At 46.2% G+C, this 14,710-nt stretch overlaps 1 protein-coding gene across 4 annotated transcripts in view; it reads left to right on the forward strand.

Annotated features, from left to right (window-relative positions):
- Window positions 1-14,710, forward strand: part of Smug (Single-strand-selective monofunctional uracil-DNA glycosylase) — a 463,559-nt gene that overhangs the window by 196,706 nt on the left and 252,143 nt on the right. The window lies entirely within an intron of this gene.

Raw genomic sequence — 14,710 nt, forward strand, 5'->3', positions numbered from 1 at the left:
TCCGGTCCACCCGGATCTTTTTAGGTTATTAACCTATTATGGGATACTCATGTATCTGTATTTTATTCTATACTTCCCAAGTAACGACGGGATAGTGTATTTCAAGCTATGACAATATTATTTCATTGATAACCTTAACTTATTACGGAATTGTTTTCACAATGTCAGTTTATTTATAAGTTTTCCCCGGTTACTAAACCGGTCCTAGAGTTTGTTCATAGCCTTTTGCCCCGGTTTCATATCGGTCTATTTTAAGAATCCGTAACACCCGGATCCTTTTAGGTTACTAACCTATTATGGGATACTCATGTATCTTTATTTCATTCTATACTTCCCAAGTAGCAACGGGATAGTATATCTCTCGCTATGACAATATTATTTCATAGATAATCTTAACTTATTACGCAGTTTCATATTGGTCTAATTTAAGAATTCGGAGCAACCGGATCTCTTTAGGTTACTGATCTGCTATGGGATACTTATGTATCTTTATATCATTCTATACTTCCCCAGTACAGACGGGATAGTATATTTCTCGCTATGACAATATTATTTCATTGATAATCTTCACCTTTTACGGAATTATTTTATCAATGTCAGTTAATTTATGAAAAGTTTTTCCCCCGGTTACTATACCGGTCTGGAATTTTGTACATAGCCTTTGATCCCGGTTTCATACCGGTCTATTTTAGGAATTCGGAGCACCCGGATCTTTTTGGGTTACTACCCTACTATGGGACACACTGTAGGTGCCCCTGTCGTTACTATCTATAATTTTAACTTCGGATATAATCTTTTGGGATTTTCATTTTATTTCCTTTGTGATTGATTGGTTTAAACATTCATTCTCGATCTATTTATTTTACATTCCCAACGGAGTTACCTTGTTCATTAGTAACGATATACCCTCTTTCGGAGCTCGCAGTCTTCCCTGACTTCTACCTTGGCGACTCTTTAGATCTGGGTTGGCGGGTTCGCCCGGAGTGTCAGGCCAAAGAGACCCTGTGTCTCTTCCTTTTAGGGGTTTTCAAGGAAGAACATGGCTGATGCCAGGCCACGTCCTGTTGTCCCTAAAGTTAAAGCTACCCGCCAGCCCCTATCAAAGACTCACAGGTCTTCCAAATCACCAAACCAGTTAAGTCTTAGGGACCACGGCTAGATAAGGTCCCTAAGGAGACTGTTACCTTCCCAAAAGAACAGGCTCAGTCTGTTTGGGTTAGAACCCTGAACGAGTGGGGTTGCACGAACACCATGCTGACTCCCCACAAGAGCACATACACTATGTTTCTTGTGGACAAGCAGACCCCTACTCCTGGCGTCACCAAGATGGTGGACTTAGCTCTTCAGGCAGTGGCCGAAGACAAACCTTTGCCCCAGCTTCGGGAGACAGACCCTACATCTCTTCTGCTCCCATTAGGTAACGAATGTTGGCTTAACATTCAGTCAACATTTACCTCTGGTAAGTTACCTGCTGATTGTGTGTCGACGCGATTTAGGGAACGTCTTCCAAGACTTCCTGAAACCTTAATTCGACTTGAGTTCGAGTCCCGGTCTAAGTTTAGAAGGAGCCTAAACGTCTCGACGGTGGGGTAGATTTTTTCCCTCAACTATGGGGGGGAACACGATTTTAAGGTCATGACAAAGGCCACCTTACAATCCTTGTTATCGGATTGCTATGACTTCTTGGTAGCCAGAAGACGTTGCCGTAGACATGTTCTATCAGGGGCTACTATCCGCCATGAGCCGAATAAACTCAGTAAAGCCTCCGCTTGGGGCCCGGACCTGTTCCCGGAGGACATGGTCAACTCGGTGTTAAGCGAAGCTGCCAAGGTGAACCAGAACCTCAAAGTCCGTTGGGGTCTCACTCCCAAACGGAAGTTCGAACAGTCGAACGTTCAATCCCGGGGCAGGAAAAGGCTACGTCCTTATAACTCTGCCCAGGTAGTCCAGCCGGTCCCGGTTGCTCAGACCATCCAACCCTCCACCTCCAAGCCTCAGCCCTAAGAGGAATATGTTCTCTTCCCTGAAAGCCAAGTGGCTTCGAGTTCATTCACCTCACCGGCTTATAACCCTGCCTATGAGTCCCGGGGTTCCTCTCAAGGATACCAGCGAGGCAGGGGCCTTGGTTCACGAGGATCCTTTCAGAACAGAGGCAAGGGGAGATATTTCTCCCGTGGAAAGGGATCACGTGGAGGCCGTGGCGGAAAACCCTCCACCTACTGAGATTCTTCAGGTAGGAGGGAGGCTTTATGCGTTCAGGGGTCTCTGGAGGTTCAGTCCTTGGGCCTTCAGCATAATTTCCAAGGGCCTGGGGTGGAGTTGGATAGAAGGGCCTCCTCCACCGAACAAATTCCATCAACTCCCGCCACCGGATCTGACCCTGTTTACTCAGGATCTTTTGCGCAAGAATGCGATCAAAGAAACAAAACATATGAAGTTTCAAGGTCGCTTATTCAGAGTCCCGAAAAAAGACTCAGGCAGCCGGAGAGTCATCCTCGATCTTGCCCGGCTAAACTTGTTCATTCAATGCGACAAGTTTTACATGCTTACCGTCTCGCAGGTACGGACCTTACTTCCCCGTGGGGCCGTCACCACCTTCATCGGTCTTACCGATGATTACTATCATGTTCCAATAGCGAGACATTTCCGCCCATTCCTAGGGTTCAGACTAGGCAACAAGGCTTACACGTTCAAAGTGTTGCCTTTCGGGCTCAACATCGCGCCCAGAATCTTCACGAAATTGGCGGAATCAGTCATTCAAGAACTTCGAACCCAAGGGGTCTAAGTCGTTGCATATCTGGACGATTGGCTAATCTGGTCAGACAACGTCGGAGATTGTCTCAAAGCAACAAACAAAGTGACCCAGTATCTTCAATCTCTGGGATCCAAAATAAATTTCAAAAGTCCCGCCTAACACCGAAGACCAAGTTTCAGTGGCTGGGATTACAATGGGGCCTACGCTCTCACACCCTATGTCTCCCCAGGTCCAAGAGAATAGAGATTGCGAAGAATACCAAACGCTTTCTCGGGGAAAAGATAACATCCAGAAGGAACCAAGAAATGACCCTAGGATCCCTACAATTTGCTTCAGTGACAGACCTTCTTCTGAAAGCGAAACTGAAGGACATAAACCGGGTTTGGCGCTCCAGAGCGAGCAACAAATTTCGAGACAAGAAGACCCGTCTTCCTCCCATTCTTCGGAAGAGGTTTCTCCCATGGACAACCACCAAGAGCCTGTCGAAATCAGTCCCGCTACGGTACCCTCCTCCAAAGATAGTCATCCACGCGGATTCCTCCCTATCAGGTTGGGGAGGTTATTCCCAACACAGGAAGGTTCAGGGCCTTTGGTCCACAATGTTCCAACAGTTCCACATAAACGTCCTAGAAGCCATGGAGGTCTTACTAACTCTAAAAACGTTTTTCCCCGGCCAAGAAGCAACACCTGAGACTAGTTCTCGACAACGAAGTTATAGTTCGTTACCTAAACAGAGGGGGCTCCAAGTCAGGCACCATCAACCATGTGATGGTAGCACTCTTTTCCCTAGCAGCCTCGAACCAATGGCACCTATCAGCTGTCCATCTGGCTGGAGTTCGGAACGTTGTGGCAGACGTACTCTCAAGGGCGTCCCCGTTGGAATCAGAATGGTCACTAGACCGAAAATCGTTTCAGAGGATCCTCTCCCAGATACCGGACCTCCAGGTAGACCTCTTCGCGACGGAGTCCAACCACAAACTGAAATGTTATGTGGCCCCCAACCTGGACCCTCGGGCTTACGCAACAGATGCCATGTCTCTGAACTGGAACACCTGGGAAAGGATTTATCTTTCCCACCGGTGAACCTATTGATGAAGGTGCTGGACAAACTTCGAACCTTCAAAGGTCAAGTAGCCCTGGTGGGCCCCAATTGGCCCAAGAGCAATTGGTTTTCTCTTTTACTGGAGCTGAGTCTCCCCCCTCGCCAGATTCCCGACCCGGCTTTGACCCAAATAGTACAAACGCGCACTGTCTTCGTTTCCTCAAACATTCGGAACGCCCTAACTTTATGGACCTCATAAAGTTTGCAGCCCACAAAGGGGCTAACATAGATCCCCAGAATACTTTATTCTTAGAATCAGATAAAAGAGACTCCACTCTTCGTCAATATGACTCAGCGGTCAAAAAACTAGCAAAGTTTTTGAAGGATTCTGATGTTGTCTTTATGACATTAAACCTAACAGTTACCCTTTTCAGGACCTTGTTTGAGTCAGGTTTGGCAGCTAACACTATTACTACCATTAAATCTGCCTTGAAGAAAATTTTTCTGGTCGGGTTTAATATAGATCTAACAGGCTCATTGCTAGCTTCAATCCCAAGAACTTGTGCCAGACTGAAACCATCCATTCGTCCTAACTCGGTTTCCTGGTTTCTCAATGATGTCCTCAAAGTGGCGTCAGAAACCATCAACGACTCACGTGAGTATATACCTCTACTCAGAAAAACTCTATTCCTTGTGAGTTTAGCATCCGGCACTAGAATTTCGGAATTAGAGGCCTTGTCAAGAGATCCAGGTCACATCGAGTTCCTTCCATCAGGAGAAGTTCTCCTCTCCCCAGACAAAGTCTTCTTGGCCAAAAATGAAGACCCTCAGAATGGCCTGTTGGTCTAGGGGTATGATTCCTGCTTTACAGATGGTCATCCTGGAAAATTATCCCGCTCCCTCAGGATCCTTCCCTGTGCCCTGTTACCACTCTAAAGTCCTTTCTATCAAGGACTTCCTCTAAGACCTCAGGACCCTTGTTCGTCAGAGAACAGGGAGGGACTATAACTTTAAAAGGGATCAGACAACAGATTTTGTATTTTATCAAACAGGCTAATCCTGAGTCTTTCCCTCACGTCCATGACATACGGGCGGTAGCAACCTCAATAAATTTTTTCCATCACATGAACTTTGTAGTTCTTACTAAATATACCGGGTGGAAATCCCCGTCAGTGTTCAGGCGGTACTATCTTAAACATCTAGTGGCCCTTCAGCTCGCTACCGTAGCCGCAGGGAGCGTGGTATCCCCCGAACAAATTAATTCCTAATTAATTCCTGAATGTACTATGTCTTGCCATCTTCTTCCTCTTACCTGCCTCACTTACAGTTCCTACCTGAGTTCAGTTTGTTGTGTCACCCATGGGTGTCCCCATGTCTTAGATATTGTTTATCTCTATTATTAATTGTCATATTTACATTCTGCACTGCAACTCTTGATTAAACCACTGTTATGTTATGTTGGTTTTAATTCGTTCCCTTATATTTACTGAAGTTTGGGTTCGTTTCTATGGTACTATTTCACTGGCCGGCACAGGTTGAGCTCAGAAAAGGGATTTTGACGAAGGAAAAATCTATTTCTGGGCTCAATCCCTGTGCCGCGCAGTGAAATGCTCCTTAAGCACCATTTCAAAGGAATATAACTGCTAATATTACCAGAGAAAAAATGTAAAGGAATGCTAGGTTGAACTAGCTCGCTCACCTAATGGTGTCGGTATAGACTGGGGCGAAATACCAGAGGTCTCGTACCATTTAGACTTCTCCTCTTCGAAATCCCCCAATAGTGAGGTGCCGTTCAACCTCCCCTGCCTCGCAGACCAGTACTACTAACTCAACCCACGCTTGCCCAACACTCCTTTCAAGCACCTGTTTGATTTAAGTCCAAGTTTTTTATTTCGTGTGTTTCATTGGATTTATCATCAACTTTCTCTCGATGGCCGATTCCCACGATACCCCATCGAAGTTAAGTACCTTATCCATGAGTTTTTAACGAGATTGGGCAGTGTCATCTTTGTTTTTATTATTGAGAAGTGTTTATATATGAGCGGCGTCCCCGTTCTTTCTTTCGCCTCTGCCCTTTGTCTCGTTAGTTCGTCCGTCTTTTATATTCGTTCGATCCTTTAGGAGTTTTTTCCTTATATTCATTTAGTACACCGACTTTATGCTTTCATATAGCAATATTCATTTAGTACACCGACTTTATGCTTTCATATAGCATTTATTTTATGTTATCCTATGATATCGGTGTTAGCGTTTCATCAGGAGTAGGTTATGTTGGTATGCCTGCATTCGTGCATGTTGGTGGATAGCGTCAACATTGAGATTGTTTCGCTAGTTCTAGGAGCTTTATATTTCGACCATCTCACTTTTTATTAGTAAAACCTTTTGTTTTATTACGCTCCACCTAGTTTTACGTTTGGTTCGAGTGGGACTCTCGCGTATTTTGTTGTTTTTACTGTTCGATCTACCGCTTCAGTAACTAGGTTGGTACCCCTGCTTTCCATCTCCTGATGGCGTCATGCTCCTCCCCTTTTTACTCGCCCGAGTCCCTCTCTCGCCATATTTTTTCTGCATGCCTAACCTTACTTACGTGATTTCGCTTTTAATTCATTAATTATTTTTATGTATTTGTGCATTGATATTATATTTATTGCTTACTCCGTTATGATCATATTTTTGGGATTTTCATGTCATGATTAGGGGATCTCCAGTTGGTAGCCCTGTCTACCACTGCGCACTGGCGATTTCCCTGTACCATTACACCCCCCCCCCAACAAGTTGGGGAGGTTATTCCATCCCCCCCCCCCCCTTCAGTGTACACCCTTCCTCTCACTCGATGGTTGTTGGTTATGATTTACGGGTCAAGTATGCTTGTACCTCAGTCTTCCATCAACGTTCCGACATATTGAGGACTGAGTATACCAACGGGGTATGACTTAGTCTCATTCATTCATACCGGGCGGTTTCGTCTCCCCCCTCCCGTCGCCATCGGTCGGGGAGGGGGAAGGCCGGGACCACCGGGGACTATCACACGTGATTAGTCGGTATAACTGCACCTTGGTGTAACCTTGCTTTTAACTACGGTTGTTAGAATGAGCAATTATATTAGGAGTGTCCTCCCCTACGGTACCTCATGCTATTATCGTCCGTATAGGACTTATTATATCCCATATCATTATTTTATATTCTACATGAATCATTACCTTTGTCCCGGTACCTCAGGTAAGGTAGGGGGGTTCCACTGGCTCCCCCCGCGCTCTCCCGTTGTACCCTCCCGTCATACCCTCCCGTCATCAGACATCGGAGCCGCCGAGCTCTTAACTACATGATCGGTTGACACTGACACGGTTTTGATTAATATCCTCCCTCCGGGAGCCCTATTTATTACAGACATTAGTTTTAGATCATAATTGGCGTTTTCTATTTATGTACTTTAAGGATGTATCTTGGGTACTTTAAGTTTACTTTAAGTTACTTTAAGTTTACTTTAAGTTTACTTACCAACCCTGTTCCCCGGCCACGGGGGCCCCGGAACTAGTTATGATTATATATTAATCACTGTTTTTTGCATCCTTTTTCATACCCGGCTCTGCCGGATTGCTATTGGAATAGTCTCAGTTCTCTGCATGTTTAGTCTAAGGCTATACATTTATTTTATTAACTGGCAGGTCCCGGACCCTCCGGGACCCCTTATAGAGAAACTAGTAGATGCTCATGGACTATTCCTTTTACAGGTGGTCCGTTGCCGGATGACAGCCTGCGCGGCCGTCCTTCACCAGCCTTGCGGCCATGCTGTCTGTCGGTCCCACGCGGACTGTGGGATCCAGATGGACGATATTGTGGTATGGCACCCTGACAACTGCCTTATCTGTTATGACCTTATCTCCACCCTCGCTTCAGATTCGGTGAGCCTCTTTCAGTCATTTTGTATTTACTTCCCTTCACTGGGCGACATCAATATGATAGATAATCATTGACTTCTGTTATGAATCTTCGGGTTCATTTATCATTTTGTCCTCGGGTTTGCTAACCTTATCCCCGTTCTTTCAGAGTTCCCAGGCGGTTAAAACTTCAGCAAGAGCCACTTTGAAATTGTGGGTAGGCGGCTTCGCCCGTAACGTAAAGGCCAGGAAGCCCTACGTCCTCTCAGAAGATTATTGTAGACTTATCTACCCGAACGCAAAATCTTCGGCAGCAGTGCCTAGGCAAGTGGCGGCTCCTATAATTGCTGACATTGCGGAAATCGTAGAACTCAATCTCGTCCAGGATACAGACATCCCTGACGACCCGGACCCCATTGAAGACAATGTTACGGCTCTGACCTTAGACATAGAGCCCATGGTTTTTGACGAACCTGACACAGGTAAGGTTGTAAGTGAGGCAGGTGGGTCTGGCGCTAAGACCTCTCTTCTTAGCCCCTCTGTTTCTCCAACTTCTAATAATTTTTCCTTTCTTGGTTTTGAAGGGAACCACGAATCCTCCCCAAGATCGCTCTCGGTTCCTGCCAAGGTCAAATCTCAGAAAAGACCTTTAGTGAGGACTCGTCAGAATCCTACACTACCTGGATCATCGAAGCCCAAGAAGGCTCCCCTCCCCGGAGCTCCTAGTGACTCGACTAGCACTGCCCCTATGTCTCAGGACCCGGGAGTGCAGTCATCCCCCTTAATTACCACAACCAACCTCGACCCGGAGGCCCTCACGAATATGTTGTCGAGGGTCGTTACAGAGCAGATTAGTTCTATACTTTCTGCCGTCACCAGAAGACTAGATACCCTGGAAAGTGGACTGCCTCAACAACAGCAGTTCCTCATCCCGGACGCCTCAAAACTTCCACCCTTCACGAAGAACAACCCGTGGAAAATGGCGCTCCACTGTCCTTTCACGGACGGAATGTTGACCATCGAGGGTTTTGGGACCAGGCCCATTGAAGATTTTGAGTTCTTCCCTCCCGGTCTTCAATTTCCTTTCCCCGGCTTCGCCCGGCTTACGGAAGAGGCTCTTGTCCGACTAGATAAGGTCCCTAAAGAGACCGTTATCTTTCCGAAGGAACAGGCTCAGTCTGTTTGGGTTCGAACCTTAAATGAGTGGGGTTGTACAAACACCATGCTGACCCCCCACAAGAGTACTTACACCATGTTTCTTGTGGACGAACAGACCCCCACTCCTTGCGTCACCAAAATGGTTGAATTAGCCCTTCAGGCAGTGACCGAAGATAAGCCTTTGCCACAACTCCGGGAGACAGATCCTACATCTCTGCTGTTCCCATCAGATAATGAATGTTGGCTTAACATTCAATCGACATTCACTTCTGGTAAGCTATCCGCGGACTGTGCATCGACGCAATTCAGTGAACGCCTCCCAAGACTACCTGAAACCTTAATCCGACTCGAGTTCGAGTCCCGGTCTAGGTTTAGCCGGAGCCTCAACATCTCGACTATGGCGGAGATGTTTTCTCTTACTTATGACGAGGAACACTCTTTTAAAGTTATGACTAAAGCCACCCTGCAATCTTTGTTAGCAGACTGCTACGACTTCTTGGTGGCCAAAAGACGTTGCCGTAAGCATGTCTTATCTGAAGCCACTATCCGCCATGAGCCAAATAAGCTCATTAAAGCCTCTGCTTGGGGTCCGGACCTTTTCCCGGAGGACATGGTCAACTCGGTATTGAGCGAAGCTGCCAGAGTGAACCAGAGCCTCAAAGTCCGTTGGGGTCTCACTCCCAAACGGAAGTTCGAACAATCGAGCATTCACTCCCGGGGCAGAAAAAGGCTACGCCCTTATAGCTCTACCCAATTCCGCCAACCTATTCAAGTAGTCCAGTCGGCCCCGGTCTCTCAGGGCATCCAACCCTCCACCTCCAAGTCTCAGCCCCAAGTGAAGTATGTCCTCGTCCCTGAAAACCAAGTGGCTTCGAACTCGTTTACCTCTCCTGTTTATAACCCGGTCTATGAGTCCCGTTTTTCCTCCCAAGGATACCAACGAGGCAGGGGCCCCGGTTCGAGGGGTTCTTTTCAGAACAGAAGCAAAGGGAGATATTTCTCCCGTGGAAAAGGGTCACGTGGTGGCCGAGGCGGTAAAACCTCCAACTACTGACGGTCTTCAGGTAGGAGGGAGACTTTATGTGTTCCGGAGTCGCTGGAAATTCAGTCCTTGGGCCTTCAGCATAATCTCCAAGGGCCTGGGGTGGAGTTGGATAGAAGGGCCTCCTCCACCGAACAGATTCCATCAACCCTCGACACCGGACCTACTTTTGTTTACCCAAGATCTTCTTCGCAAGAACGCGATCAAGGAAACGAAATATCTGAAGTTTCAAGGTCGCTTATTCAGCGTTCCGAAGAAAGACTCCGACAGCCGAAGGGTCATCCTCGATCTGTCTCGACTAAACTTGTCAATTCAATGCGACAGGTTTCACATGCTTACCGTCTCGCAGGTGCGAACCTTGCTTCCCCGTGGGGCCGTCACCACCTCCATCGATCTTACCGATGCTTACTATCACGTTCCAATAGCGAGACACTTCCGCCCATTCCTAGGATTCAGACTGGACGACAAGGCTTACACGTTCAAAGTGATGCCTTTCGGGCTCAACATCGCGCCCAGAATCTTCACGAAACTGGCGGAATCGGTCATTCAGGAACTCCGATCCCACGGAATCCAAGTCGTCGCATACCTGGACGATTGGCTAATCTGGTCAGACAACGTCGAGGATTGTCTCAAGGCAACAAACAAGGTGATCCAATATCTTCAGTTTCTGGGATTCCAGATAAACTTCGGAAAGTCTCGTCTGACACCAAAGACCAAATTTCAGTGGCTGGGATTACGGTGGGACCTACGTTCTCACACTCTATGTCTCCCCAGGTCCAAGAGGATAGAGATTGCGAAAAATACCAAACGCTTTCTCGGGGAAAAGGTAACTTCCAGAAGGAACCAGGAGAGGATTCTAGGGTCCCTACAATTCGCTTCAGTGACAGACCTCCTTCTGAAAGCGAAACTGAAAGACATCAACCGAGTTTGGCGCTCCAGAGCGAACACCAAACGTCGGGACAAGAAGACACGCCTTCCTCCCATTCTTCGGAAGAGGCTTCTCCCATGGACAACCGCCAAAAGCCTATCAAAATCGGTTCCGTTGCAGTACCCCCCTCCAAGGATAGTCATCCACACGGATGCCTCCCTATCAGGTTGGGGAGGCTACTCCCAACACAGGAAAGTTCAGGGCCTTTGGTCCACAATGTTCCAGCAATTTCACATAAACGTCCTGGAGGCCATGGCTGTCTTACTAACCTTGAAACGTCTTTCCCCGGCCAAGAAACAACATCTGAGGATAGTCCTCGACAACGAAGTCATAGTCCGTTGTCTAAACAGAGGGGGCTCCAAGTCAGGTCCCATCAATCACGTGATGGTGGCAATCTTCTCCCTGGCGGCCTCAAACCAATGGCACCTATCCGCCGTTCATCTGGCTGGAGTTCGGAACGTTGTGGCAGACGCACTCTCCAGGACGGTACCGTTGGAGTCAGAATGGTCACTAGATCGCAAATCCTTTCAATGGATCCTCTTCCAAGTGCCGGATCTCCAGGTAGACCTCTTCGCGACGGAATCCAACCACAAGCTGAAATGTTATGTGGCCCCCAACCTGGACCCTCGGGCTTACGCCAGGGATGCCATGTCTCTCGACTGGAACGCCTGGGAAAGGATTTACCTTTTCCCACCGGTGAACCTACTGATGAAAGTGCTGGACAAACTTCGAACCTTCAAAGGTCAAGTAGCCCTGGTGGCCCCCAATTGGCCCAAGAGCAATTGGTTTCCTCTTTTACTGGAGCTGAATCTCCACCCTCACCAGATTCCCAACCCGACTTTGACCCAGATAGTACAAACGTGCACTGTGTTCGCTTCCTCAAACATTCAGACCACCCTAACTTTATGGACTTCATGAAGTTTGCGGCACACAAAGGGGCTAACATAGACCCCCAGAATACTTTATTTTTAGAATCTGACAAGAGAGACTCCACTCTTCGTCAATATGACTCAGCGGTCAAAAAACTAGCTAAGTTTTTGAAAGATTCTAGTACTGACTTTATGACACTAAACCTAACGGTAACCTTTTTCAGAACCTTGTTTGAGTCGGGCTTAGCAGCCAACACTATTACTACCATCAAGTCTGCCTTGAAGAAGATTTTTCTAATCGGCTTTAATATAGATCTAACAGATTCATTACTAGCTTCGATCCCAAGAGCCTGTGCCAGACTGAGACCATCTTCTCGTCCTAGCCCGATTTCCTGGTTTCTCAATGATGTTCTTAAACTAGCGTCAGAAACCGTCAACGATTCATGTGAGTATATCCCTCTACTCAGGAAAACTCTCTTTCTCGTGAGTTTGGCATCTGGCGCCAGGATTTCGGAATTAGCTGCCTTATCAAGGGATCCAGGCCACATAGAGTTCCTTCCGTCAGGAGAGGTCCTCCTCTCCCCAGACAAGGTCTTCTTGGCCAAAAATGAAGACCCTCAGAATAGATGGTCCTCCTGGAAAATCATCCCTCTCCTTCAGGATCCTTCCCTATGCCCGGTTACCACTCTAAAGTCCTTTCTATCAAGGACTTCCTATAAGACCTCGGGACCCTTGTTCATCAGGGAGCGGGGAGGGACTATAACTTTGAAAGGGATCAGACAACAGATCTTGTATTTTATTAAACAGGCCAATCCAGAGTTTTTTCCTCACGTCCACGACATTCGGGCGGTAGCGACCTCAATAAATTTTTTCCATCATATGAACTTTACAGATATCTCTAAATATACCGGATGGAAATCCCCCTCAGTGTTCAAGCGGCACTATCTTAAACAATTAGAGGCCCTTCAACTCGCTACCGTAGCTGCAGGGAGCGTGGTATCCCCCGGACAAATTCCTTCTAACTAATCCCTGAATCCTATATCTTCCACCTTCTTCCTCTTACCTGCCTCACTTACAGTTCCTACCTGAGTTCGGTTTGTTGTATCACACCCATGGGTGTTCCTAGTTCGTAACATTGCCATTTTATTATCATTGTTCAATTTATTCTTCCATACGAACTGTATTTCTTTAGTGTTCAAGTGTATGTAATTTGTTCCAGTGTTTGACCTTAATTGGTTTTGTTTTAAGTTAATGTTCTTTTGTCTTCCCTTCCTGGGATATTATACCTTATCATGCTGATGTTATTAAAGACGTCCGTCTTCTACGTTAACTTTTGATTAAACCACTGTTTGTTATGTTGATTTTTATTCGTTCCCGTATAGTTAATAAAGTTTGGGTTCGTTTTCTCTGGTACTATTTCACTGCGCGGCACAGGGATTGAGCCCAGAAAAGGGATTTTGACGAAGGAAAAATCTATTTCTGGGCGAGAGACCTGTGCCGCCCAGTGAACCCACCCTATTTGCTCCCCCCCTGTTCAGACCCCAAACTTAAGGGTGCTGTAAGGAGTGATGGGCAAGCGTGGGTTGAGTTAGTAGTACTGGTCTGCGAGGCAGGGGAGGTTGAACGGCACCTCACTATTGGGGGATTTCGAAGAGGAGAAGTCTAAATGGTACGAGACCTCTGGTATTTCGCCCCAGTCTATACCGACACCATTAGGTGAGCGAGCTAGTTCAACCTAGCATTCCTTTACATTTTTTCTCTGGTAATATTAGCAGTTATATTCCTTTGAAATGGTGCTTAAGGAGCATTTCACTGGGCGGCACAGGTCTCTCGCCCAGAAATAGATTTTTCCTTCGTCAAAATCCCTTTTCTGGGCGAGAGACCTGTGCCGCCCAGTGAACCCACCCTAGTTGTCCCCCCCTGATCAGACCTCAAACTTAGGGGTGCTATAAGGAGTGCTGGGCAAGCGTGGGTAGAGTTAATAGTACTAGTCTGCGCGGCAGGGAAGGTTGAACCGCACCTCACTATTGAGGGATTTTGAAGAGGAGATATCTAAATGGTACGAGACCTCTGGTCTGTTTCGCCCTAGATTATACCGACACCTATAGGTGAGCGAGCTAGTTCAACCTAGCATTCCTATACATTTTTTTCTCTGGTAATATTTTAGCAGTTATATTCCTTAGAAATGGTGCTATAGGAGCATTTCACTGGGCGGCACAGGTCTCTCGCCTAGAAATAGATTTTTCCTTCGTCAAAATCCCTTTTTTCGCTTCGCTCAAAATCCGTTTTTTCAAAAATAGCTCCTGGGGCAGAGAGTATTGAGTATAGTCTTACTTCGAATGATGCAGTGAAAAGTCTAATGGATCTGTAAAAAAAAACTGCCTAGTTACACCAAGGTATCAAATACAAGAAAGTTTCTATATTAAACCTCTTTCTATAAATTATCGTACCCAAGTGAAATAAGGAAAAGTTTGAATACCAAATTTTTGAAAATATGAAATAATGCAAAATTTAGACTAACATACAGAGGTATATGGATTCAGGTTTACACCAACCACTGGGATGAAATTGAATGATACACCTACCGATTTCATAAACTAAGGAATCCGGAATCACAGCCCTCGGCAAATCAGGTGACAAAACATTCTAATCATCCCAAAGTAACAAATCAAGTCAGTCCAAGAATAAGAAAATATGTATTTCAATCCAAAAGAAAATATCTAAATATAGGATAGGTTTGAGAAGGCTTACATAATAATTATGATAACTAATATTGAAAATTGTCTATAATGTGTCAATTAATTTACAATCTGAACTCCAACAATAGCTTCCCTTTTAATACAGACCAGAAAGCAAAGGACGAGGTGGTATATGCATTCCTGGCTGAAATCGTCCATGGAGGTCAGGTGGAGAGAAAGATATCTTATGAGCAGTGCACTTATAGCAGTATGCAGTCACCAGTCTTGCCTGTTAGCAAGTCATGGTAAGGTAGTGGGAAAAGTCAAGATGATACTATGGTGCCTACCTTTCCGTAAGCT

The sequence above is a fragment of the Palaemon carinicauda genome, chromosome 12 (assembly GCF_036898095.1).
Source record: "Palaemon carinicauda isolate YSFRI2023 chromosome 12, ASM3689809v2, whole genome shotgun sequence".
Taxonomy (NCBI): domain Eukaryota; kingdom Metazoa; phylum Arthropoda; class Malacostraca; order Decapoda; family Palaemonidae; genus Palaemon; species Palaemon carinicauda.